Source organism: Sphaerodactylus townsendi, linkage group LG08, assembly GCF_021028975.2.
Source record: "Sphaerodactylus townsendi isolate TG3544 linkage group LG08, MPM_Stown_v2.3, whole genome shotgun sequence".
NCBI lineage: Eukaryota > Metazoa > Chordata > Lepidosauria > Squamata > Sphaerodactylidae > Sphaerodactylus > Sphaerodactylus townsendi.
In genome coordinates this window covers 19,378,645-19,405,638 of record NC_059432.1, presented here as the reverse complement: position 1 = coordinate 19,405,638, position 26,994 = coordinate 19,378,645, and the positions used below count along the sequence as shown (strand labels likewise).

The following is a 26,994-nucleotide window of genomic DNA, read 5'->3' as shown; positions in this document are numbered from 1 at the left end:
CCTATGCTGCGCCTCTGCTTCCTTTTGCCAGCACACCAATAAAGCTGACGTGGCCCAATTTTTACTTCCACAATGGGGTTTTCTGTGTCTCGTTCTGCACCCTCGGACCGCTTCATTCCCTCTTCGGGCAGCAATTGCAACAAACAGGAATTGGCAGCACTTTCATTGCATGCAGGTCAAGCCGCTTAAAACGGTATTGATCTCAACAAGCACTTTGATCGACACCAAGCAGATGCCTGGGAAATGCACAGAACATATTCTAAAGGAAGCAGAATTGGAGGCATCTTTCCTTTAGACTCATTCCTAGCACAGTTCTCCTTGGCTGCGGAGAAGCAGCCGCAGCCTTTCTTCTTCAAACTCCATCCTCATTTGAAAGAGAAAACAAGTTTAAAATGAGCAAAACTCCGGGGAGGTAACCTGTGTTTTCATGCCCACTTAACCTGAGCTTTCTGACCCCCTCTGAGCCTTCCCTTCCAGCATTTATTTCTGCTTTCACTGGCTGTGTTATTTTCCATCATCAGCTGGCAACCGGGATCTCTTTATTCATTGTGACATTCAGGTACTTAAGCCTAAGGCTTCGGCATCTTTAGAAAGGTTGTACAGGGTGATGATTTCCTTCATTCTGGAGACTGAAGTCTATCCAGACAGGAAGTACATTTATATATGTGCTGTTGGCAAGCTGCAACCCCCCCCCACTTTTCTCTCCCTTGTTTGTATATTGACAATGCATCCAAATTCATTCATCTTCCATAAGCTTGCACATTTTTTGAAACTATATGAAAGGGAGACATTGTTGGTCAAAATAATTTTTAAAAAACAAACATAATACATTTTCAATTATGCTGTCCTAAAAGCATCCTTAAAAGAAGTCGTCAAAATGTCTAGCTGCATGGGTGGTAGGAACTGGGTGCATTGTGACCAGTAGGAAGCCATATCAAGGCCCATCATAGGGCCTTTCCCCACTTACCTTCTGCTGCACGCTACTCTCCCCAAATAGCGCGGGGTTCCACAGCACTCCCCACTACAGGGGCAGTGACAACGCAGCTGCCCCGAAGCTGCCGGTCTCGCGCCCCCTCCGCGCACGTCATTCCTGGTGCTCTTCAAAATGGCGCCTTTTGATGACCGCAGGGTTGTGGGGAAGCCCAGGTGCACGCCAGAAATGACGTGTGCTGAGAGTAGCGCGCAGCAAAGGGGAAACGACCAAAGTGGGGAAACGGCCATAGAATACTATCATTGCCATCTCCAAAAGGACAAACCCCCTGAAACAAGATCTCTCTGCTCCCTTCCTATAATAGTAGCCTTTCAGAAAGCAGAGATCTGCAAGTAGCTAACAGGATTAACTGGATTGGCCCTATTTATTAAAATATGCAGTTTATGTTATATGACAGTCACTTAGGGAAATGCAATGGACAGCTGTTCCAGTCTAAGCCTGTTGATTGTTGAAATAACTCTGACTAGGCCTGCACAGAAACAACAGTCACTCACCCATTTGTATTTTCTTTCCTTTTTTTCGCTATTTGCCACTGAAGACAAACATCCAGGTCAAAAAATACACCTCCACCTTTTGCGCCATCAGTCCAAACAACTGCCCTCTCACAACATGCACAATAGGTGTCCTGTTAAACAGAGCTTCTGGGTTACACACTGAAGAGTTACTATGAGTTACACATCTTGCTCCCTGACATTTTGTGGTTGATTCCACCTTCTCTGGTAGTCATTTTGTGGTTGCAACAACCGTTCTGCTCCAGAATTCAAAAGGTGTCTGCATATTTAACGAGTATATTAAGCTTTTGTAAGCTCTGCTTGCTAAGAAATCCGTAAGTACTAATCATGTCTGCAGACATGTGTAGTATAAGGCTGCAAAACTTGCAAGAAAAACTGGACATGTCCAGTATAACTGGAATGGGTATGAACTAATGCATTTGGGGAAGTGATAGCTAACCTTTTTGAGACTGAGTGCCCAAATTGCAACCCCAAACCCACTTATTTATTGCAAAGTGCCAACACAGCAATTTAACCTGAATACTGAGGTTTTAGTTTAGAAACCTCGGTTGGCTCCGAGGTGTGCGTTACTCACGAGTAAGCTTGGTGGTAGTCAGTGGCTTTGCTTTGAAGCAACCGTGCAACTCTTCCAACGGGTGAATCACAACCCTAGGAGGGTTTACTCAGAAGCAAGCCCCATTGCCAGCAACTGAGCTTACTCCCAGGTAAAGGATCGTGCTTTAGTACTTCGCATGAAAATCAGTGGGGTTTAACAGTGCTTAACAGGGTTACCTTCATAGCGTCCACAACACTAGGTCTTAGGTTTAATGCTAATAATCGAGCCCAGCTGCCCAGGCCAGCCTAGATGTGGGGGGCCCACTCTGTTTGCATGTGCCCACAAAGAGGGCTCTGAGTGCCACCTCTGGCACCCATGCCATAGGTTCGCCACCACTGATTTAGGGTATGGCAATATGTAACCCTATTTGGAATGATTCTTGTTTGCTTCAGTGTATTTGGCAGAGTTCCACAGAGGCAGACCCAGTGGGCACAAGCCCTGTTTCTATCATCAACAAACAATAACACTTTATTTCTGGAACTTTTGATGGTCCATATGCGAGCATTTTGCTCAACGGGATCAAATAGGTTGGAGAACCCGATTCAGGGGCTAGATGACCGGGAGGGTCAAATTTCAGCCAAACCTCTCCACTGCTACCACCTTTGGATGAAATGGTCAGTTTTTAAAGCTCCTTGCAAATTTCAGCCCATAGGAGCTAATTATATTTAACAGGTCTGCAAAGGGACACTCGGTTGGTTTGGTTGTTTATGTAAGGCTATTTCAGTTCCAGGGTGTGACTTCGGTTGTGAAGGAAAAAGCAAATATCCAGAGTAGTCTTTCCTTCCAAGCAAAGAGCTTTTTTCAAAACGTTAAACTGTGAGACATCTTACACTTCGATCTCATGAAAAAGCACCTGTGTTAAATTAAGTGAATTCGTGTGGTTCAGGCTGCTGTGAATCTCAGATTCAAGCGAACACACTCATCCCTAATGAGGAGTTTTCCTGGTGCGGCAGCCGGAGCCGAGTGGCCAATTGCCAGAGTAAACTCTTGACACCTTTCAAGATAATGAAACAGCCTTAATACAAAGCCCCAACTATCTCTCCACTGCACTACATCTACCACAAGGTGCAGTGTATACGAAGCCAGCATGCTACTGTAGTTAGACTGTCACACTAGGATCTGGCAAACCCAGGTTCGAATCTCCACTCAGCCATGGGAACTGTCAGAGTGACAGTCACAAAGGCAGCTTTCGTACATGTTGGATAATGCACTTTCAGTGTATTTGAGCAACTATGGCCCCTTCCACACAGGCAGAATAATGCACTTTCAATCCACTTTCAATGCACTTTGCAGCTGTATTTTACTGTGCGGAATAGCAAAATCCTCTTGCAAACAATTCTGAAAGTGGATTGAAAGTGCATTATTCTGCATGTGTGGAAGGGGCCTATTTGCAACTGGATCTTCCTGTTATCCATTATAAAGTCCAGTTGCAAACTCTTGCTAAAGTGCATGGAAAGTGCATGGAAAGTACATTTTCTAATGAGTGTGAAAGCAGCCTAACCGACCTCACTGGGTTACCGTGTGGCTAAAATGGAAATGAGGAAGAAGGTGTAAGCCCCTTTGGGTCCCCATTGGGCAGAACGTCAGGGCATAAATGAAGTAAACAAACAAATAAGGAGCTCAGTAGGGGATTGGGCGGTATAGAAGTTTAAACAATAAATAAATAAATAAATAAATAAATAAGTATGGCCTACAACATCCTCAACTTTCTCATTTTGGTGCTTTCACACATGCCGAATAAATGCACTTTCAATCTACTTTCAGTGCACTTTAACAATCATTTGCAAGGGGATTTTGCTGTTTCACACAGTCCAATCCAGCTGCAAAGGGCATTGAAAGTGGATTGAAAGTGCGTTATTTGGCATGCGTGAAAGCACTTTTTGTTTTTAGAACAGACCTATGAACCAGGTTAGGCCCAACTCATTTGTTCGCTCATTTATTTATTTATTTAGAGATTTTTAGCCCACTTTTCTCCCTAACAGGGACTCAGAGCCACGTAGAAAAACACCATTTAAATGAATAGACCAAGATAGCAAGTTGCAACAAAAAAGATACTATAAACTTCAAAAATGACAACAGGCTACATCCTGGGCTGACCCTGGATCTACAAGGGCTGCCTCACCCAAGATCGCAGGCTGTAAGCTGCAAGTTAAAAGGTATGGTTCAAGGCCCCTTTGGCTCTCGGCAAAAAGCTAACATTTCTGGCCAGAACTTGGGAGTCTAATAGCTGAAAACAGGAAGTATGTTGGAAATTTAGGTGCTACCATGAAATGCTCAAAAACAAGCGACTGGCCCCAAACATGACGAACTGCACAGATGAGTGGGGTTTTGAACATAGTTCTCCCCATCCAGCGTTCTAACTATTACACCACGCTGGATCTTCGATGGCCGCTTGGGGTTTTAAGTCTTGGGATCTCCACTCAAAAGGATCACACTTTGGGCCTTTCCCCAATTACCTTTTTTTTTGGGGTGCCAAAGGGCTCTACCCCGCGTTTGTTGAACTCTGCAGCTTTTGAGCACGGAGAAGTTGTTTCCCACATCATTTTGCCATTCACGAAAAAATGCGGGGTCAGAATTGCAGCGTTCCCCAAGAGCAAAGGGTTTGCGGCCAGCAGAGGGCGGGGTCTCTATTTTGATTGGCTGGCGCACCGTTGCGGACCTTTTTTTTGGTTTTCGACACATGCACACGTCATCAAAATGGCGCCGGGAACGGCGTGAAAATCAGTTTCGTTTTCCACCGCTGATGTTCCCCGCAACCCTGTTTTCACTTTAAAAATCAAGACCGTGCGCTCAGCGGCACTCTGCTGTGATTGGCTGGTGCAAAACTGTGGAGCTCGAACAGTAAAAGCAATGTTGGAACTTCGCCCTGTGCACACGTCTCAACTGTCGCGTTTTGTGCATTCTAAAAGCGATGTCGCCCCATGCCTACGTAATCACATAGCTGCCTGTTGCATTTTTACAACGATGTATGTCTGCTCTCATGCCTTCAAAATGATTCCTGGCCACCATTACATGGTTTTTCCCTTTTTAAAAAGTCCTATGTTGAATTGATGCTTCCCAGCCTCATGCTGCATTCTATAATCCTTGTATTCTCAATGCTTTGAAGATTAGCCCTCCAAAAATAGAAGATCAAACAGAGAAATGCTACAAAATCAATAGGGGAGGGGACACAAGAGTGAGCTCAGAAAATGGCACCAAAGGGGAAGTTCAAGGAAGCAGAGAAGACTGCACAACCTCTGAAGGCATTTTCAAAACGTTGCAGCCAGAGAATCGTTTTAAAAAGGGATTCGTTTTAAATATTTTGAGGCTGGAAATAAAAACGTTTTGGGGTAAAAACAATGCAGGACTCCATGGAGGAAATGTTTTATTTTCTGCCTCAAAATGTTTTAAAAGGTTTGTGCGGAAAGGGCCTCTATTTTGACACCCTGGAGGGCTGCTGGCAGGCAGAGAGGTTGGCACTGAGTTGGACCAGTAAAAAGATTGTTCTGTAAGGAAGTTTCATACGTTCAACTTTTCAAATGTGACATTGTTCACCGTGTGGCTGCGTTTGTAAAAAAAATGGCGAAGCTCAAGCCTGACTGAGAATCCCAGCCTTGAAGCCTTTTCTCTCTTTTTCTAGAAGCGTCGGGAATTAATAACATCAGTTACTCAGTGGGGGGAAAGAGAAAATCCACACTTGTGAGAAATGTCCCATACAAAATCTCAACCTTTGGTTTCTGCTTCCCACAAGTGGGAAAACCCAAATGTAACCAGTTCAAAACTGATTCAGCATTGTGGGTTTTCCCCCCCACTTTTAAGACTCATGGGCTCAGTCTCCTTAATCAAAGACCACAACGTTATTTTGTACTTTCACCAGGGAAATATAAGTTTCAGAAAGTCAATTACGACCTGGGAAATACGGTACGGAGGCGGATGTAATGAGCGCTGTAGATCGATAGGCTTTATAATAACAGAGACGTAGGCAGAAACATATGCCCCCAGTGACACCTGCGTTCTTTAAAGAACATCAGCAAGCAGGGGCAAAAGGACAGGTATGTGACAGGTATTCTTTGCTATTCCCTGCCATCAATATCCTGATGAAGGAGAGAGTCCTTCCTTTTCTGTCATTTTTTTCCTTATGACAAATCATCAAAAGAGTCTTAGTTGCATTCTCCTCCTTTGTATTGATTGAGCGCTATTCTTTTTACGACATGCTGGTTTTGTTGGTTGCTTAAATGGAAAGGCAAAGAAGTGATCGATACAAATAAATAAATATATCTGTGTAAATAATGCATTCTTGATGGAACTGACGTTCGATCGATTTTTTTCTTCTAGAAGCGACGTAGGCAATAGCTATCAATGCAACTGCAGCATTTCGCCCTAATCTTTGCCAGCAGGAGAATGGAAACAACTCCTCCATGGGTTGCTCCTGGAGAGCAGCAGTGGCGTAGTGGTTAAGAGCAGGTGCATTCTATGCTGGAGGAACCGGGTTTGATTCCCTGCTCTGCCGCCTGAGCTGTGGAGGCTTATCTGGGGAATTCAGATTAGCCTATGCACTCCCACACATGCCAACTGGGTGACCTTGGGCTAGTCACAGCTTTTCGGAGCTCTCTCAGCCCCACCTACCTCACAGGGTGTTTGTTGTGAGGGGGGAAGGGCAAGGAGATAGTAAGCCCCTTTGAGTCTCCTACAGGAGAGAAAGGGGGGATATAAATCCAAACTACTACTCCTCTTCCTCTTCCTCTTCTCTTGGTAATATGCTGAGGAGGGAAGTGAATTTGCACCCATCTTTTTCCTTCTGCCTCTGAACATGGTTCCACTGAAACATCATGGCCAGCAGGCACTGATGAGACCCTCCATGAAATTGTGTGTGTGTGTGTGTGTGTGTGTGTGTGTGTGTGTGTGTGTGTGTGTGTGAGTGAAGAGCTGTCAAATCACAGCTGACTTATGTTGACCTTGTAGGATTGTCAGAGTAAGAGATTTTCAGACAAGGTTTGCCATTGCCTGTCTCCACATGGGTTGAAAGAGTTCTGTGAGGACTGTGACTGGCCCAAAGTTACCCAACAGGCTTCATGTGGAGGAGCAGGGAAACAATCCTGGTTCTCCATATTAGAAGCAGCCGCTCTTATCTTCAAGCCATGTGGTTTACTCTTCCTTTTACAACCATCTGGGCTAGCAGCTATTACGATATCCCATGAGAGTGGATTCGCTGAGTTAATTGGGAGTTTTGTAAAATGGTGCTTCTTTTCGCAGTCTTAAATAGAGTTACACCTTTCTATCTCCAGAGGATAGTGGGTTTAGAAGGATATCATTATGTTGTGGAGTTAAATACTTGTTCTGAGCCTATTGATAATAAATTTCATAGTACAAAGACTTTTCCCTCAGAACCTTAGTTTAAGAAAAGGGGGGAAAATCTCTCTACACGCTTGTGGAAAATAATTCACAACAGAGAACAACCTTTCGTTAACTCTGGTTCCAAGCCCTGCCCATTCTTCTGTATCAGTGATGCCGGGAAGCTGAGAAATAAAGGGCTGGTAATGCAGATTTATTCTGTTTGTGGCAGTTGTTTTTCTTATGAGCTGGTCCTCCCTGTTCTCGCCCTGTAACTATTTTGTAATTTAAAATGAGACATGCTTTGTGTTTATACTCTTCTGTGGGCCCAGTTCACATTCATCAGCCTAGGCGGCCAAAGCCAACTATCACAGTTGGCGCATGCTCAGAAGTTGATAACTTCATTCCCTTAGCTGGTCTTTAGGCTTTGGCTGTTGGAAGTGGCTTGGGATTTTGTAAACGTTAACAGCGAATGCCACCAAGAGCTCCTGCTACTTCTTCTTCCACAGCTACTGTGAGAAGGCCCAAGCTGGTAGCCTGAGATAAGGCCCCATGACGATGCACCATGTCCACAGTAGGAAAGGGAGTGATGCATGGTTGCCTAGGTAACACACTGCCTCCCCCTCCCCATCACAGTTCCCAAGCAGCAGTGTGTGAACATGCATGCACGGGGAAAATGAGATCGCAGACATTTCAGAACTCATGAAAAAAAGCCGTTCTTTCTTTCAAATTATCCCCGTTGCTGCTCACGACTGATGACTCCATTATGATTTGAACTGCAGTGAGTTCACCTGCTCTCTTCTACCCAAGTATGGTATATTTAATATGTGCACAGATGGACTTTTTTTCACAAATTGATTTGCACTGCAGACCCTAGGACTGGGCGGTCTGGAGTCTGACATTTGTATCCCTATCTGAATTTGGAGTAGTCAGGAATAAATCACATTCATTTTAATGGGACTTTCTGACAAAAAAAGTGTGCTCAGGATCTCAGATTATCCCCAATTCATTGCAACTGTGGCGTAGGAGTGGCGTAGGAGGTTAAGAGCTCATGTATCTAATCTGGAGGAATAAGGTTTGATTCCCAGCTCTGCCGCCTGAGCTGTGGAGGCTTATCTGGGGAATTCAGATTAGCCTGCACACTCCCACACACGCCAGCTGGGTGACCTTGGGCTTGTCACAGCTCTTCGGAGCTCTCTCAGCCCCACCCACCTCACAGGGTGTTTGTTGTGACGGGGGAAGGGCAAGGAGATTGTCAGCCCCTTTGAGTCTCCTGCAGGAGAGAAAGGGGGGGGATATAAATCCAAAAAATATCCCTGCCCTTACAAAGAAGGAGAAGAAGAAGAAGAGTTTGGATTTATATCCCCCCTTTCTCTCCTGTGGGAGACTCAAAGGGGCTTACAATCTCCTTGCCCTTCCCCCCTCACAACAAACACCCTGTGAGGTGGGTGGGGCTGAGAGAGCTCCAAAAAGCTGTGACTAGCCCTAGGTCACCCAGCTGGTGTGTGTGGGAGTCCACAGGCTAATCTGAATTCCCCAGATAAGCCTCCACAGCTCAGGCGGCAGAGCTGGGAATCAAACCCGGTTCCTCCAGATCAGAGTGCACCTGCTCTTAGCCACTGCGCCACTGCTGCTCCTGCTGTGTAGTGTTCAGAGTACAGGACCAGGTCTTCAAAGTCCAAGTTCCTGCTCAGTCACAAAGGCCATTTATGTATGCAGTGTTTACCTTGTGGCTGTGTGCTTTGCAGTGGGTTTTTCCCAGTTTTCTTTTTCGGTGGGTTTCTTCTGCTGCCAAGTAAACACAGCCAAGCCAATCTGCCCTTTCTCGTACTCCCCACTTCCTTGTTCTCTCTGCATGGGGAGGAACCGTTGCTGTGTGGGCAAGGAAAGCCAGGAAGAGTGAGGAAACCCAAGGAAAGCAAAACGCATGCTAATTTCCTTCACGTTCTTTGCGAGGAGTGCGGGCTAGGGGTGGGATTCACATTTCGCCAGGTTTCAAAAACACCAGGGCTTTTCTGATCTGCAGTTCAGTGAGTTTTGGAAGGGGAAAAAATGTGTGTGCAACTAAGAATCTGATCCACAGGGAATGTATACTAACTGTGGGGCAAACCCAAGTGCATAGATGTCCGAAGTTCACTGGCAGATTCTTTCTCTCTCTCCTTCCCTCTCTCAGCCTAGCCTACTTCACAAAGTTCTTGTGAGGAAAAAGGAAGAATTATGTATGCATCTCTGAGCTCCATGGAAGAAAGGTGAGCTAAAAGTATGATAAACAGATACATACCTAGCTTAGGCCATTTCCGCATGGGCCAAAAAAGCCCGTAAAAGGTCGGTATTATAGGCAGGGAGTTCGCACGGCCATCGCTGCAGAAATGACACTGCAGCGATGCGGCAATATGCCAGCAGGCCCACAAAGGCTTATTCGAAAGTTGCTCACCGAGTGCGTCTTTTCAAAAACAACGCTCCGCAGTCGGCGTCATTCAAAGCGCACCCGAGGAATTGGTGCCGCAGAGCCTGCCCCCCACAACAAATGCCCGTGACGTCTACCCTGGGAAAAAAGAACGCTGTTTGCAAAGCACAGAAGTGCGAAGTGCCAGGCTTCAACCAATGCGCTGCCTGTCTACGGAGCGCCTGCCCATGTGAACGCTCCATTGGTGAGTGTTGCCAATAACACTGACAGCACAACGCTGTAATTGGCTGTGCAGAAATGACCTCAGTTAACCTGCTTCCTCATGTTTTTCCATCTGAGAAGTTCCTTCTTCTTTCCAGGCTATTTTCCCAGTGGAGGGGTTAGCACTGTGACTGCCGTTTCCACAGGTCTCTGTTTTGTGCATCTGCAGGGCTCAGGTTGGCAGCACACATGTCTTGGGTGATGTTGTCCATCCATCTTTTGGTTGGCTGTCCACGTGGTCGTCGTCCTGCTGTCTCCAAATGTAGTGCTGTTTGAGCTACTGATGTTGGTTCTCTTCTCTTTTTTAAAATTTTTTTATTGTATAGTTTGAAGTTTCAGTACATTTATACATTATATTCATTCTTGTTGACATATTCCAAACCATACTTTCCCCCCTTTTCCCCTCCCCCCCTCAGTTTTCTTTCCCATTTATTTAAGTAAGCAGCAGTAAGTTCATTCTTTGCACTCTCTTCTCCCATATTTCTTCTTTGACTCCAATGTCTTTCATCCAGTCCATAAATTGTGTCAGATCTTCAAAATGTCTCTCTGTTTCTCTTGCCATAAATTATTTCTTGCCATTATTTCAAAAGTGTCCAGTTGTATTTGTTCCCATATATACTCAAGCCATTTCAAAATAGTCCATTTCTTCTTATCTTTCCATCCCAATGCTATTACTGCATGTGCAGCTCTTATCATCCTTTTATACATTAAACCATATTTTTAATCTATTTTATTCTCCTCAATTATTTGTGTAAACAGCAAACCTTTATTTAAAGCTATTTTAATCTTCACAAGTGTCTCTATATACAATATTTTTCCCAATTTTTTTTACCTCTCTAGGGGAAAAATGACACTATAGAAGAATGTTAAACCCAGGATGAAATCAAGCTATTGAGAATCGGTATACTGAGGAAGACACCTTCGAAAACGCATTCAGACGCGTGGTGCGATTCTATACAGGATTCTCATTTTTCCATGTACCATCTATGAATGGACTCGAGATATCAGCTCTGTTGTGAAGTTCAATTTGGGAATTACAAAAAAATGGAGATATAAAATTTCCGTTGGAATTGAACAGTGTGGTCTCATATGGACTTGTGAATGATTGTTTGTCAATACAGTTGGTGAAAATTTGTGTAGTTCCATTTTGAAACCATACAGAATATGGACATATCAAGAAATTTTTGGAACTCATTAGTTTGAAGTCTCATATGGACCTTGTCATTATATCTTGAACAAAATTATGAAATTGTATTTTGATATGATTTATTGACACTGGCACTTTATATATATTATGCACTTTAATTTTCTCATTATAGTATATTAGAATAAGGTTAGCATTAGTGTAAGTGGATTTACATGTGTGCAATAACAATGAAAAAATAACTTTGAGTAAATGTTGCTTTGAATTATTGTAAATGATGTCTACATACAAATCCAGGTCAGTGTGCCAATTTTGAATTTTTGAGTTGTTCGGTTCTATTACGTGGTCAAGAAGTGTCAGGCCAAGTGTCCATCTCAGCATTTTCATTTCCATTGTGTTGAGGGTTTTGTTGCTTGCCAGCACTCTGCCCCATAGAGGGCTACTGGGCGAACAACTGTAGTGTATTTTAGAGTCACATAGAATACCAGTAGTTTGCCGCCATCTGAGAAGTTCCTGACCCTAGATATTTCTGTGTTGTTCTTTGAATTCACCAATTGGACATTTACATTGCAGTAACATAAATCTAATCGTTTCATGATTTATACATCCTTACTGAATGTTTAATGACTTGGGGCTTGCGCATTACCCCAGTGATATGTATTCAATGAGTATAATTAATGCAACTATTTGCAGTCAGAAAACAATTGTTCCAAGCATTAATGAAGATGAATTTTAATGGAATCTGTGGAAAACAAATTCTCAAACTAGCACAAAACCAGCAACACCACTGGGACACTCTTCAAGAACGAGGCACTGGGTTACAGCTGCAGATTTTAACCTGGGGTCTTGGCCAGTCTGACTGGTCTGGGGAAAATCAGTCAATCAAAATTTTTAAGGTTTTTGCTTTTGTAAAAAAAAACTTGTGTTTGTAAGTCTGCATAAGATAGTTTTTTGTAAATAAATAAATAAGTTGGTCTTCTCATAGGAAAATGGAGGGATAAAATGACCCTTTGTAAGAAAACTACATCTGTGGTTGATATCTCCAAACTTGTGAACAGCAAGGAATTTGTGCAGTTGAATAGGAGTATGAATGGATTCAGTGTGGTAGCCAAAGACCACAACAACATACCCCATACAACAGCAAACAACATACCACGTATCATGAAATCTGATGGAGTAATAACACAATGACCCAACAAATAATAACAATGTACAAATGAAACCTCGAACAATGAACAGTACCCAAACATGACCGTAAAATCCCATCCAAAATATGTTATCCTAAAATCTCTTTAAAATGTTTATGAGACAAATTTCTTTCTTATAGCCAGAGATAAAAAGGCAAAAGTAGCAACTTAAAAAGTAATTGAAGCATCTACTAGGTGGAACTTAATACAATTTTCATCAGTACCTTGGAGATTTGCCACATATGGAAGCAATTTCACACAAATATTGTCAAATAATGGACAGAACATGTAAAGAGTAAAATCTTTGACTGGTTAGAACATTGTGGGCAAAACCTCAATTCCATAAATACTTTATTAAATCTTCCCTGTAGAAATACAAATCTTATACTTGTAAAGGCTTTCCTTAAAGCACAATTTGTGAAGTTTGTTAAATACCAAGAAAGAGATTTATTTTGCTTAAGTTGTATATACCACATTGAGAACTTTGAAGTTCAAATCAGTTTGAGATCATGAGATGCAGCCTTCTCTAAAAGCCATTTACTAATATTGTTGGTATCCCATTTTTTAAATAATTCGGTTGTGCAATTAGATCCCGGCAGGCCCTGAACCTTGCGCCCCCAAAGTGGAGGATCCAAACTGGGACCCTGGGCGAGGGGGTAACCAGTTTCCTCAAGATAGAAGAACTCTTCAGTTGGAGGGATCTACTGTTTAGCCAGAGTTTTGGAATCCATCTGCTGGATCGAGCTGCAAAACATCTCCCTCAGAGCCAACCACAATTACCCACAGCACCACAAAGGTCATAAACTGGGGGATTTAACAGTGCCAACCATTGGGTGAGGCCTGGGAATCTCCCAGAATTACAACTGATCTCCACAAACAGAGATCAGTTCGGTGGAGAAGAAGGGTGCTTTGAAGAACGGACTCTGTGGCTTTACACCCAATGAGATCTCTCCTCTCCCCAAGCCCTGCCCTCCCTCGTTCCACCCACAAATCTCCAGCCATTTCCCAACCTGAAGCTGGCAATCACAGTGGGATCTGCCTGTTAAAATGCAAGTTCTAAGCCATGGCACCCCAGGAATTCCATTTTCAGACTCTAAAGATGCAACACAGACCTGGCCACAAATAAACAGTGCACACTATGATCGTACAGATTGGAAATACCAAGGGGGAGTAGTAAGTGATGACTCCTTTTCTTGCAAGTCTTAAATGATAGTCATTTGTTGTATTGTCGAAGGCTTTCACGGCCGGACTCGACTGGTTGTTCTGGGCTTTCCGGGCTGTGCGGCCGTGGTCTGGTAGAAACAAGATCTACCAGACCATGGCCAGACAGCCCGGAAAGCCCAGAACAACCAGATAGTCATTTGTATTTCCATTCTTACCTATGAATGAACTGCTGTAGCATAGGATGTTAAGACTCATTGCCACAGAATGGAAACCAGCCCTTGTTGGAAAACACAAGGAGGGGAGATGATGAGGCTTGTCCAGAGGGCTGAATGGGAGCCAAGGACCACTGGGCAATGAGGACTCACTATGGCTCCAGGGTCAAAAACTATTGGAGATGGATTATTATTGGCCATGATCCAGCTTCTGCCCATCCCTGGGTTATAGCATCCCACATGGTCAACAATGAAAAGCTTTTGGTTCAGCAAAGATCTGTGCTCTCAGCAACCAAAGAAGTCATCTTGGTGACCCCATTCTTTGCAGTGGACAGGCCAGATTTTAGAAGGTTAATTTAGCAAGTAGCTCATCTGTGGCAGACTGCTGGTTTCCATTTGTAGGGCTTTAACAAGAGTCAAATATGAAACCCCAAAAAGCCATGGCTGTGATCTGCAGACCCAGTTGATTCCAGCAGGGTGCCTGAATTAAAACCCATTTGGACTCCATTTATTTGAACATGAACTGGTTTCAGACTCAACACTTACTATTTTCTATTGAGCAAATGACATATATATTGCCAATTATGCTGCTGTCAAAATTCGGTCCAGGCTTCAGTCAAGCTACTGTGCTATCAATCCACAAATGAGTAACATTATAATGTGGTAAACCCGATGGGGAACCAAGTGCAAAGTAATCTAAATATATGCAAGCTGACTCATGTCACTGACTGAAAGTTTTCAAATACACAAAGGTCCTTGAGGTAATAATGTAAGTAAATATTGCAAATATTTGTGAATGTTGTAACATACTAGTGGCCACCCAGGATTTTACTGTAGCAAAAGAACAAAAAACTTGTGGAAATATTTCATTATAGTAAAACAATTCAGTAGAACTAAGGGAGTATGGTTCCCAATCTCCCGGTGGTGGCTGAAGATCTCCTGGGATTGCAACAGAGATCTGTTCATCTGGTCAAAATAGCCACGAAGAAGAAGCAGGAGGAGGAGGAGGAGGAGGAGGAGGAGGAGGAGGAGGAGGAGGAGGAGGAGGAGGAGGAGAAGGAGAAGGAGAAGGAGAAGGAGAAGGAGAAGGAGAAGGAGAAGGAGAAGGAGTTGGATTTATATCCCCCTTTCTCTCCTGGAAGGAGACTCAAAGGGGCTTACAAACGCCTTTCCCTTCCCCCCTCACAACAAACACCCTCTGTGAGGTAGGTGAAGCTGTGAGAATTCTGAAGAACTATGACTAGCCCAAGGTCACCCAGCTGGCATATGTTGGAGTGCACAAGCTAATCTAGTTAACCAGATAAGCTTCCACAGCTCAAGTGGCAGAGCGGAAAATCAAACCCGGTTCCCCAGATCAGAGTGCACCTGCTCTTAACCACTACATCATGCTGGCTCCACTTTGGAAGGTAGACTCTATGGAAATATTCCCCATGAAAGTCCCTCCCCTCACCAAACCCTGCCCCCCCAGGCTCCACCCTAAACATCTCCATGTGTTTTCCAACCTAGAGCTGGCAACCCTAATCATGGCTGAACATGAGCTATGTGCAGCAATATTCTTGCTTCAAACCTGACCTCAGATTCACTAATAAATGATTCCAAGAAAGACAACATGTCACCAGTCTGAGCCTCCACCTCCTTTCTCGTGCAACTCCAGGGTGGGAAATTTCTGGAGATTTGGAAGCTCAGCAGCAATGTGATGCAAGAGAACACATCTCTGAAACTGAAATTTTCTGCATGGGAATTTATACCCAAATTCAGGAGACTTTCAGGCCGTACCTGGAGATTGGCAACCCACATGGGGCTTGTATCGTCATCATCTTCCTTCCATGACCCTGCATGAAAACACATTCCTGAGCACAGACTGCCATTTCTACTGTAGCTGCAGCCAGAGAAACACATATTTATCTTTCAGTTCCCATTATATTGAGTTCCCCGTTATATTGAGTTCCCATTGAGATGGTGAATCCATCTCGGGGCTACAGTACGTCAGTATGGAGGTAGGGATTCAAATGACTGACTGGTCCTATGTACCAAGAAAAAAAAACTCCATGCATATGGAAAAGTAGCAGGTCAGGAACAAGGCTGGGCTCATGCCTTTCTCTCTGGTATCCAGGTTTTTTAAAAAATAATTTATTTTTCACAGAGGAAGATTCTATTAAGTGAGCTCTTTTTCACTGTCGAAAATGGTATAACCAAGGGAGATAGTCGCTTTCCACCTCAAGGGAAAATCAGTCTTCGATTACAGCAAATTTGAGGGCACTGAACCCGTCTTTCTTCATAATACAGTGCAGTTTTTGAAGCAAAAGGGAGAAAACCAAGCAAAAAAACCTCATTCCATAGAAACAGCGCTCTTTCTTTCGTTCTCTCCCTCTCTCTCTCTGGGAGCAGCTGTGGAAGCTGATGAACTGAGATTCAGCAAAAATATCCCTCCTGTTGATTTTTGATGAGGGAAAAAACACATTTTGGCTGTGCACTACCGCTTCAAAGGTACGTGATTCCAGCTGAAAGGTTTCCATTATTGAGTGTGGTTTTGACCTGGGGCCAAGGTCAAAGTGAACGCAACTGTTACTTTCAATTAACTTCAGCGCTGTTTACTTGACTGACTTGTCTTTCCGCCCGCTGCCTTGGAAAAGTGTAAAACGGCCAGGAAGTGGGAAAGCAAGCAACCACTGGAGGCATACCACCAAAGGACCCCTGCATGAAATATAACCCTCCTCAGAGTTTCAGGTCAATTCGTGCGCTGTTTTTTTCCCCCTGCAACTCTCAACTAAGAATATTTACTTCTCCAGAGCTCCGAACATCCTCTCTCAAGACAACTACAATCTTATGTGGGGATTAAAACCCCATAACAAACCCGGCATTATATGCTTCCAAAATCAAAATACAAAAGGCTTTGCTTACTTCCTGCATTCCGCTGGCCCCAACCTGCTCTGTCCGTTCTGGCTTCCCTTAGTTTCCCCACAAGTCTTTTCTTAACAGCCTTTCAATCCTTCTCTTTCCCCTTAAATCCTCACACCCGTTTTCCCTCCCGGGTGCAACAACTTACAGATTGGTAGCTGTCTGGGCAACTGGTCCTCCTGCTCCTGAAGGTGGATAGATCTCCCACACTTCAGCCTCTTGTGAACTGCTAAATCCTCTGTGCCTCAATGGCTCTCCTAGAGAGAAAGAGAGGGGGGAAAAACAGGGGCCAAATGAGAAAAGCACCCTGGTTGGCTCTCATGAAGAGAAGCCACCAATGACAAGCCAGGCAAAGACAGACCCTTGTCTGAGAGAGACACTCAGAGGACAACTGAAGGAATCATCATTCCACAACAAAAGGTCATCTGAGTCCAGCTCTTCTGTAGGAACAGCAGCATGCCCATCCTTATGAGGAACGGGCAGCATAAGGGTTCACTTACTAGAGGGTTCCAGGTTGCATCTGTGGCACATATGGAGAGCCACCCCCTATATACCTTGTATCTGACTATAATCCTTATGGGCCCCATGGCACAGAGTGGTAATCTGCAGTGCTGCGGTCAAAGCTCTGTTCGCGACTTGAGTTCGGTCCTGACAGAAGTCAGTTTCCAGTAGCTGGTTCAAGGTTGACTCAGCCTTCCATCCTTCTGAGGTTGGTAACATGAGTACCCAGCTTGCTGGGGATAAAGTGGAGGTAACTGGGGAAGGCAGAGGCGAATCACCCACTAAACCAAGTCTGCCTAATTAATGTCGTGATGCGCGTCAGCCCATGACACGACCCAATGCTTGAACAGGGGACTCCCTTTGCCTAATCCTGATATTGCCCATCAAGTTGGTAGCTTTCTTCCAGCCACAAGGCGCATCGGTGGGTTGATTGTGAATCGTCATGATTAATGTTATCTGTATTATATTTATCATCATGTGTGAGTGTGCTTTCTGATGTGCATGTTTGTGTTAACTGGAGGTTGCCAGATCCCCCACTAGCAGGGGATTGGGATATTGGGTTGCCGTATCCAGGCAGATTTAGGGGTGGAGCCTGAGGAGGAGAGGGACCTCAGTGGGTATGATGTCATAAAGTATTCCCTCAAAAGCATCCATTTTCTCCAGGGTACCTGACACCGGGCCTTTCCCCACTTACGGTTTGCAGCACGCTACTCTCAGCGCGAGCGATTTCCCCTGTGGGGTCGTGTTCCCCACTGCCCTGCGCTCTGCACTCTACGCGGGGCAGTCAGAAGGTGCTGTTTCTTCAGCATCAGAAATGACGCGCGCTGAGGGGATGTGAGAGTGCAGAGTTGGGGTGGCTGCGTTGTCACCGCCCGGAATCATGGGGAGCGCCGCTGGACCACGCGCTATTTGGGGAGAGTAGCGCGCAGCAAACGGTAAGTGGGGAAAGGGCCACCTTTAATCTGGAGCAGACCTGTAATTCCATGGGATCTCCAGGTCCCACCTAGTAGCTGGCATCTCTAGTTAACTGACTATGCAGTATTTTACATTGTTTAGTGTCTGTACCAAAGACTCTTCCCTCTACTGTACTGTGCTGTACTGTATTGTTATTATTTATTGGATTTCTAAACCGCCCTCCCCCTAGGGGCTCAGGGCAGTGGACAACAGTAATAAACAGTAACAACAATATAAAAACAGCTTAAAACATAACATAAAACAACTAATTAGCCATAATAAAAACAGGAACCATATGTTGTCAGATGGCGTTCCATCCCTCCCCCCTCCCCACCTTTATGCCCACGGGAGGCCAGATGAAATGGCAGCGATGTATTTAACCAGGCTGGCCAAATGCCTGGCGGAACAGGTCTGTCTTATAGGCCAGGCGGAAACTCTGCAGGTCCCACAGGGCCCTGATCTCCCTTGAAAGCCTGTTCCACCAGCCTGATAGCCTTCAGGCCAGGGATTACCAAGAGGTCCTCCTCCGATGAACGGAGGGGCCTAATGGGGCGATATGGGGAGAGGCAGTCTCGCAGTACAGTATTGTACTGTACTGAAAGACACTGCCCTACAAAATCCATGTCAGTGACGCCCAGGATACAGGTTCAAGAAAATGTCCCTATTTTCCCACAAGAATGAATTGCACATGCACAGTCGAAAGGGGGACAAACAGGAACACCATGATGATGTGAAGGATAAAGTGACTGAATGCAGCTACACTAACACTAAGAGCCAAGCCTGAAGCTAATTGATGCAAGATGGCGGTGAGCCCCTATGCACGGGATATCCCCGTGCCACCTTCTCCCCCAGAGCCCTGGAATGGCCGCCCAAGCCACAGCAAATCAGTCTACCTTAAGTAAGGTGACAAGATGGTCACCTTTGTGAACTGGGATGGGCAGGCGGGTGGCCGCGCGCGCATGCGTGCGCAGCCGCAAGAGCGCACTGCCTTCTGGGGTGCACCCGTTTCTGGGGCTGTGACAGGGTGGAAAACGGGAGTGCCCCAGAAGGCCGTGCGCTCCTGCGGCCGCGCGCGGGAGGCTGCCGCACTGCCTTGCGCCCCAGAAGGCAGTGCGGCAGCCTTCAAAAAACCGGGACACTTGAAAAAACCCGCGGGACACGAGACAAATTGTTTTGAGGCAGGACTGTCCCGCCAAAAGCGGGACTTCTGGTCAGCCTAACCTTAAGCTACGGCACTTGGGAACAGCTGGGCAGCCCCTGGGCCACTCGTAGCTACTCCAGTGCTCCTCCGAAGCCCCAGAACTAGTGGGGGAAAGCCCTAGGTTGGATGTGCAGAGCCACGCCTTCACCCCTGGGGAGCATAAAAACTGGGTAATGCCAGCTTCCCTCCAGCACCCGACCTCCAAAAGCACTCATTAAGAGGGGGCTGGGGAGAATGCAGCTACAGGCCTCAGAGTCTGCCAGAACCAGCAGGGCAGGCTCAAGAGTGGTCTAGAGGAGTGCACAGCCAAGACTGTGGACAACAGGGCCAAGGAAGGAAGGGCCCAGCCCTGACCCAGAGGCTCTGGTTGAAGGGATAAGACCCTGGGAGAGGAGAAGGAGGAGGAGTTTGGATTTATACCCCACCTTTTTCTCCTGTAAGGAGACTCAAGGTGGCTTACAAGCTCCTTTCCCTTCCTCTTCCCACAACAGACACCTTGTGGGATAGGTGGGGCTGAGAGAGTTCTGATAAACTGTGACTAGCCCAAGGTCACCCAGCAGGAATGTAGGAGTGCGGAAACACATCTGGTTCACCAGATAAGCCTCTGCCACTCAGATGGAGGAGTGGGGAATCAAACCCGGTTCTCCAGATTAGAATCCACGTGCTCTTAGCCACGCTAATTTATAAGAGGCAGAGAGGAAGAGGGGCGAGGAGGAAGCTGTTGGCCGGTAGTCCATGCAGAGCTGGGGAACTTGCCAAGCCATGAGGGAGAGGCAGCCAGTGAGTCCTCCTCCCTCACTTCTGAGGCCTCTGGGACCAGTGGGGAGCTGGAGGCAGCAGCCTTAGAGAGTACTGGGAAGGGCTCCCTGCCATACACACACAATCACATGTTCATCACTGCTTTAAGTTAATCTCTTCGGTACACTGTGCCTAGATCTCATGTCGGGCATCTCCCTAGGCTGAGACCCGTTTGGCTTCTCCCAGTTATTTTTTCCTCCATGAATGTCATGCTGATTAAAAGGCCTGTGTTGTCATTGTTTGGCACACATACTGAGCGGACTCTGTGCCACTGCACACATTGAACTGTGTGAGCATAAACACTGGCTTGTGTGAGAAATCCTTATACTTTTCCTGTCCAGTAGTGGAAGGACGCTTCAGTTGTCTGTGCAACTGACACATTTTGTTTCAATGTCCGGATTACCTCAGAAGTCCACTAAAACGATATAGAGTTGCCAAGGACGTGCTTCCTAAACATGCCTTGCCTGCCCTGACTCCATTTTGACTAAATCACACCTTGGCAGCCATTTTAGGAGCTAGCAATGCCTCACTTGGGAGAAGGCGAGGACACGGCTCTCCTCAGTCAGGCTACATTAACATGAGGAGTCTAAACCTTGGGTAGGCGACTGATTCAAAGATGGGACCTTTGCATGCCTTCTTATTGCTGTAAGTGCTCTCAAAGTTGGCGTCCCACTCAGTCTATCAATATAATTTTGTCAGCAAATGCAAGTCCTCTGGTGTGTAAAATCTAATTACTATCAAGCAGCCAGGTGGGCTTGATTAATTTTACCGACCTTGCCTGAATGTCTCCTACCAGCCTGCCTGAGGCATGGGTGAAACCTCCACCCTGCCAGCTGTTCTGTCTGGCCAGGATATTCCCCATCCTGAGCGCAATAATCTTTTGCCGCCCTTCCGGGAAGTGCTACATGAGGTCTCTCGCAACAGAAGATTCAAATTCCGACAATGTTCAAAATAAGAACTGCTGGGTCTCTTTTCTTTCGGAAACGTAGGAAACTGCTGTGGTCACTCCAGCGATAAGTGAAAGGCATTTTGCACTTCATCAAAAGGCATGCTTACAGTTTTCCATATTCCTCCAGGGCTGAACTCTGGCAAGGGAAACAGATGTCGGATTTCGGGTTTAAATTAAGTTCTGAGCGCTGTGCATGCAAATACACGTTGCCGGCGAGCGAATGCCCTTCACACTTGGATTCAAAAATATTGCATTGATTTGTGCAAGGATTCCTCTGGTGAGCATCTCCTTGGTAGCGATTTATCAAGGAATGAAAGACGGACAAGGGTTTTTGAGCACGGTTGGACAGGATTTTTCCCCCAAAAATATAAATTTTGGGGACTCTTCTCCTGCCGTTTAGTGATAAGTCCCCTGCATGCACAATGTTGAAACAATGAATGACTAGGACAATCAGGCAGTTGCTGAAGACAAAGGGTATCGGGAGACCTTGTCCTACCATGGCACAGAAGCAATATTTACGGGCAGTGGTGGGATCCAAAATTTTTAGTAACAGGTTCACATGGTGGTGGGATTCAAACAGTGGCGTAGCACCAGTGGGGATGGGTGGGGCACAACAGGGGCGTGGCCAGGCATTCCGGGGGCGAGGCATTAATAATTTCTCTGTTACTGTAAAAAACTCTTAGTGTAAAAAAAAGTTCCTAATTTCCAGCTGGTATCTTTCTGTCCATAATTTAAACTCATTATAGCAAGTCCTATCGTCTACTGCCAACAGAAACAACTACTTCTCCTCTAATTGACTGCCTGTCAAATACTTAATACTTTCAAATACTTAATTTTGTTTCTAGAAATCAAAAGAAGGATACTTTCCTTAAACAAGGAACTTTACCATATTTCTAAAACATGTTTTAAAAACAGCCCAACAGAGAGAATTATCCCGTTTTCTACCTTCGCTAACCAGCCATATAGGAAACAACAGAATTTTATGATTTTTGGACCTAATGGAATTTCTAATGGAAAAGCAGACCCAATTAGTAACCCCCTCTTGGCACACACGAATAATTAGTAACCCACTCTTGGGAACTGGTGAGAACCTGCTGGATCCCACCTCTGTTTACGGGTGCCCATTCTGTTCTGCTATATCAGTGGTTCTCAACCTTCCTAATTCCTAATGCCGCAACCCTTTAATTCAGTTCCTCATGTTGTGGTGACCCCCAACCCTAACATTTATCCATTTTACAGATGGAGAACACTGATGCAGAAAGTCCTAAGCGCGACCCCTGTGAAAGGGTCATTCGACCCCCAAAGGGGTACCGACCCCCAGGTTGAGAACCACTGTGCTATATGGTGGTGATAGGGGGGTTGGATCCAAATGTCAAGAGAGAAGCCATCTTCAGAGGGAAGTTCCAATAACCAACTTTTTTTTTCTCTGTTCTGGAGCAGGTTTTAGACACCCTTCTGATAGCCAATCTAGATAGGTACTAGCCAAGGCCATCTCCCAAGCCTGATAATTAGCTTACACATCCATGCTGATTCTAGTAGGGGAGAGGGCAATCTGCTCATGCCCAGAATGTTCCTTGGAGACAGCCCTCTGATTGGTTGGGGAAGGCCAGGAGGTTATGGCCTGATATTTCTATAAAGTATAATCTATGATGGGATGGAATATCTTCCTTTTTGCACTTAGTGTTTTCTTCCCCTTATGTCATCCATATTGCCTATGGGCTTTTGTTGTATGCTCTGGAATACCTTTGGTTTTAGTTATGAGAAGCCAACATCTATGCTATAATATACTCTGTTTTACATAAAGATGTTAGCAGATTGTACATTCCTCCACCACTGAACAAAGCATGCCAGACCTTCTTTGTTGTAGAATGCTCCACCTGAATCCTAGTACCTTCCTAGTCCTGCTCCGCACATCTATTTGAAAGATTAAAAGTAAAAATATATTTTGGCATCAAAGTACCATGTTCAATAATGCACAAAATAATGGTTTTGACAAAGGCAGTGCGTAAAAATGATTGATAATTCTCATATTCATTTAGGACTATATTCTAATGCGGAAGCACACAACGTTCTTAGCCACTGCACCTCAACTGACTGAACTAACATCTTTATGGCCCTTTCTGCTCATGCAGAATAACGCACTTTCATTCCACTTTCAATGCACTTTGCAGCTGGATTTTACTGTGCGGAATAGCAACATCCACTTGCAAATTGAAAGCGCAGTATTCTGCACATGCGAAGGGTCCTACGTGAAACAGAGTATAATTTTCTTAGGGAGGCGGGTGAGTATTTGAACTGCCACTGAAATAATGTCACTAAACTGCCACTGAAGCAACCTTTTCTTAAATTCCTTTCTTTAATAAAGCTTTCTTTTGCGATATGGTATGTGTAGCTGATGAGATTTCGGAACCCTACTCAGTTTTACACTTGGTTGCGGCAATCACAGAGAATCTTGTTCCAGAGTCCCTGTTTGAGGCAGGGAAGCAAGATTATCAGACCAAGATAGGTCAGTCTTGACACCAGATTAACCAGCATTTCTGCCCATTCCCCCATTCTGCTTGCCCGTGTAGAAGAGGCTGCTATTGTCTCAACAGTCGTCAGTGCTCACCTGACGGACAAATGAGCACCAGTGATGGCACCAAATGGCCACAGCCACCTGTTGCTTTCTACCCCTGCCTGAAAGAGGAAGAGGCCAATGGGGTGGAGGAAGATAAGGCCATAGTGGTCAGGTGGTACTGTCGGGAACCAAAAAGGGATATTTTGCTTAGGGCCTTCCAAAACCCAAAGCCAGGCCAGAATGAAGCTATGCACAGAAAGTGTGGCTGGGATCTGGGGCCCCTTCCACACATGCAGAATAATGCGCCTTCAATCCATTTTCACAATTGTTTGCAAGTGGATTTTGCCATTTCGCACAGCAAAATCCAGCTGCAAAGTGCATTGAAAGTGCACTATTCTGCATGTGCAGAAGGGGCTTTAGTGGCTCTCATTGTATTCTGTGGAGTAAAGAAAGCAGGCTGAAGGATGGCGTGTTTATGTCTCCCTTCCAAGAGTACAGAAAGCTTTCCCATCTGACAGTCAGCATAAGAACATAAGAAAGAGCCTGCTGGATCAGACCAGAGTCCATCTAGTCCAGCACTCTGCTACTCGCAGTGGCCCACCAGGTGCCTTTGGGAGCTCACATGCAGGATGTGAAAGCAATGGCCTTCTGCTGCTGCTGCTCCTGAGCACCTGGTCTGCTAAGGCATTTGCAAGGAGGATCAAGATTGTATTGATGTAGTGGTTCAGAACAGTGGACTCTAACCTGGAGAACTGGGTTTGATTCCTCCTCTTCCACATAAGCAGCAAGACTCCAACCTGGTGAACCAAGTTTGTTTACTCATTCCTCTACATGAAGCCTGCTGGATGACCTTGGGCCAGGCACAATTCTCTCAGACCTGTCACAGCCCCACCTACCTCATAAGATGTCTGTTATGGAGAAGGGAAGGGAAAGCGATTGAAAGCTGCTTTGAGACTCCTTGAAGGTAGAGAAAAGCAGGGAACAATAAACACCTCTTCTTCTTCTGACCTTCACAACAACTAGATTAACCTGAGAAACCAGTGAATTGCCTTTCTGGATCAGACCCAAGCCCATGTAGCACAGCCTTTGGTTTCCATCAATACTAAAAGGGAAACCTGTGGAAATGAAGGCAGGTCACGAAGATGGTGCTCATCCAGATGTTTGTCCCAGGGGCGCAATATGTTGCATCTGCACATGGAGATTCCACTGAGATATCATGGCCAACAGCCAACAGTAGACATCCTCCATAAACAGGTCAGATCTTTTTTTAGTTAAAACAGCATTTCTGTGCATTGTGATTCTTCTGGGTTAGCAATCATTCAGCCACCAATTTTGCTGGTATCCTCAAGTGTGGCTGATGATTCTTGGATTCTATGATATAACCTCTGTGGGGGTTGATGAGGTTCCCCATTTCTTATTTTATCCACACTTTGAGATCCTTGCTCCTTAGGAAAAGCTTATAGCTCTAACCTTGAGCTGAGTTTCAGCTACTCATTCCAAATCTTGGTGTCAGTCCCTACAGCAAGAATCGCCCCGATGTTAATTATAGTGACAAGCACATTAGCATTCCTGCCTCATGTTAATAGAAAGAACACTGAAATGGACCAAGTTCTCCGACCCAACTGTGTCTCCATGCTAGCTGCTACAGGTGGGGAATCAAACTGGCAATAAGGACAAATTCTGAGCAAATTTCACACTCACGTTTGGTTTGCACAGGGTAACTGCTGTCTGCAGAGATAGAATTTGCAAGTTACATGCATCTGATGTACTTATACAGAGATACTATCTAAAGTTGTAAGCAGGTTTTCTGTCTGGATTGTGGGTACCAGTCACAATATGGTCATGCACTTGCTGCTAATGCAACCCAAATGCTCACTGTTGAAAGTTATAGGAGAGCGTGCCAAAGCAGGACTACAGCTGAACCCCAGAAAGACAAAAGTAATGATTGTTGGAGCATCCATCGCTCAGCCTTAGAGTGGACAGTGAGAAAATTGAAATTGTTGAAAAATTTCTATTTCTTGGCTCCATCATCAACCAAGTGGGAGTCTGCAACCAAGAAATCAGGAGATCAAGACTAAGAATGACAGCCATGGAAGAACTAGAAAATGTCCTTAAGTTTAAGGATGTGTCCCTGGTAACCAAAATCAAGTTGATTCATGCCATAATAGTCCCTACAACTATGGTCGTTTCCCCACTTACCATGACCTCCCTTTGCTGTGCGCTACTTTCAGCACGTGTCATTTCTGGCGCGCTCCTGGGCTTCCCCATGACCCCGTGCTCTGCATGGGGTCATCAAAAGGTGCCATTTTGAGGAGCGCCAGGAATGACATGTGCTGAGGGGGCGCGAGAGCGGCAGCGTCAGGGCGGCTGCGTTGTCGCCGCCCCTGTAGTGGGGAGTGCCGGGGGACCCCGTGCTACTTGGCGACAGTAGGGTGCAGAAGATGGTAAGTGGGAAAACAACCTATGTATGGGTGTGAAAGTTAGACAGTGAAGAAAGCTGACAGGAGAAAAGTAGATTCCTTTGAAATGTGGGGATGGAAGAGAGTGTTGCAGGTCCCTGGACCACAAAACACAGCAAAACTAAACAGGGTTCTGGATCAAATCAAACCTGAACTATCCTGAGAAGCTAAAATGTCTAAACTGAAGCTGTCTTTCTTTAGTCACATAATGAGAAGACAAGAGTCCCTGGAAAAACCAATAATGTTGAAGGCAGGTTGAAGGCAGCAGGAAAGGTTGAAGGCAGCATGAAAAGAGGAAGACCCACCATGAGATGGATGGACTCCATAAAGGAAGCCACGGCCCTCCGTTTGCAAGACCTGAGCCAGGCGGTTAATGACAGGATGTTTTGGAGGACATGGATTCATGGGGTCATCATGAGTCAGAAGTGACTCGATGGTCTGGAAATATATACAGTTGGACAATCAGCATACAGGTGGGGAATCAATCGGACGTGACTTTTGAGCATAAAGCTCGGCTGCTCTGAGTAGAAAAAGGACTGAACTTCGTCTCCAACGTTATGCTTCCTGCAGTCTTTGCCGTTTCCTCTCCCTTTTAGCGAGTTTGTCTCAAAGCAGTTCTTTCCTCCAGAGAACAGGCATTGATGTTGCTCCGTCGTGACCCAGTCACTTCTTGCTTGGAAGGGATTCCTGCCGAGCAATACACAGTCTTCCACATCAAAGGGTAGGGGCCAAGCCCTCTCCTAGCCTGTGCCACTGTCTAAGCAGACTGATGACGTGAGACTCACGTTGCCAGCTCCTGAAGCTGCAGCTCAAGTGCTTCAAGGGAATACATTACCAGGTGGAGAACAAACTCATACATCAAAGCCCGCTGCCCTTGAAAAGTCATGTTTTGTC

At 45.4% G+C, this 26,994-nt stretch overlaps 1 protein-coding gene across 1 annotated transcript in view; it reads right to left on the bottom strand.

The window, feature by feature from the left end:
* Positions 1-16,910, bottom strand: part of PHYHIPL (phytanoyl-CoA 2-hydroxylase interacting protein like) — a 148,415-nt gene extending 131,505 nt beyond the window's left edge. Inside the window, exon 1 of the mRNA XM_048505817.1 lies at positions 16,830-16,910. The gene's annotated coding sequence lies outside the window, so the exon portion shown is untranslated. The remainder of the gene's footprint in view (positions 1-16,829) is intronic.
* Positions 16,911-26,994: the final 10,084 nt, after the last annotated feature.